The sequence below is a fragment of the Chrysochloris asiatica genome, unplaced genomic scaffold (genome assembly GCF_000296735.1).
Source record: "Chrysochloris asiatica unplaced genomic scaffold, ChrAsi1.0 scaffold00111, whole genome shotgun sequence".
NCBI classification, from domain to species: domain Eukaryota; kingdom Metazoa; phylum Chordata; class Mammalia; order Afrosoricida; family Chrysochloridae; genus Chrysochloris; species Chrysochloris asiatica.
Genome location: NW_006408629.1, coordinates 2,834,951 through 2,836,204, shown reverse-complemented (window position 1 = coordinate 2,836,204; position 1,254 = coordinate 2,834,951).

Genomic DNA, 1,254 nt, shown 5'->3' with positions numbered 1-1,254 from the left:
GTTTTCCATCTACTTCTGATGCTTTGTTTTTTGCCAGTGCCCTTGATGCACTTTGGCGTTCTTCCTTCAGGTTCATGGGCACTTGATGAATTCTAAATCTTGAAATGGTTGAACAGCAACCATTTCTTTGTGGTTTAGTGACTGTGCATATTCCTCCCATCTCCTTTCGATGCTTTCTGAATCATTCAATAATTTGCCCAATCAAACTCCAGGTCTTGGCACATTTCACTATAATATTTTACTTTGTCTTCTTGAGGGGACATTTGAAATCTTCTGTTAAGCTCTTGTACCTCCTTACTTCTTCCATTTGCTTTAGCATCTCTACATTGGAGATCAAGTTTCAGAGCCTCTTCTGAAAGCAATTTTGGTCTTTTCCTTTTCTTTTGTCTTCCTAATGACCTTTTGCTTTCTTCCTGTATGGTACTCTTGATATCATCTCACAACACTTCTGGTCTTTGGTTTTTCATGTTTAATGCAATAACTCTGTTTCTCAGATGATCTCAAAATTTATGTGGGATATATTCAAGGTCATGTTTTGACTCTCATGGACTCACTTTAATTTTCTTAAAATTGTGCTTGAATTTGCATATGAGCAATTGATGGTCTGTTCCACAGTCTGTCCCTGACTTTGTTTTAGCAGATGATATGGAGCTTTTCCACTGTGTTTTTCCATAGCTATAACCAATTTGACTTCTGTGTACTCCATCGGCTGACATCCAAGTGTATAGTTGTCTTTTATGTGGTTTGAAAAGGTATTTTCAATGAACTAGTCATTGGTCTTGCAAAATTCGATCATGTGATCTCTAGCATCATTTCGATCACCAAGGCCATATTTTCCTGCCTCTTTGTTTCCAACCTTTGCATTCCTATTTCCAACAATGATCAATACAACTTGATTGCATGTTTGATCAATTCCAGACTGAAGAAGTTGGTAGAATTCTTCAATTTCATCATTACTGGATTTAGTGGTTGTGTATAAATTTGAATAATAGTGGTATTAACTGGTCTTTCTTATTGGTATATGGATATTATCCTATCACAGGCAGGTTTGTATTTCAAGACAAATCTTGACATGCTCTTTTTGATGATGAATTTGACTGCCATTCCTCTTCAATTTGTCATTTTGGGCATAGTAAAGCACGTGATTGCCAGATTCAAAATGGCCAATGCCAGTCCATTTCAGCTCACTAATGCCTAGAATAAAGTGAAGAGGACTTGAAACATTTACTTATGAAGATCAAAGGACACAGCCTT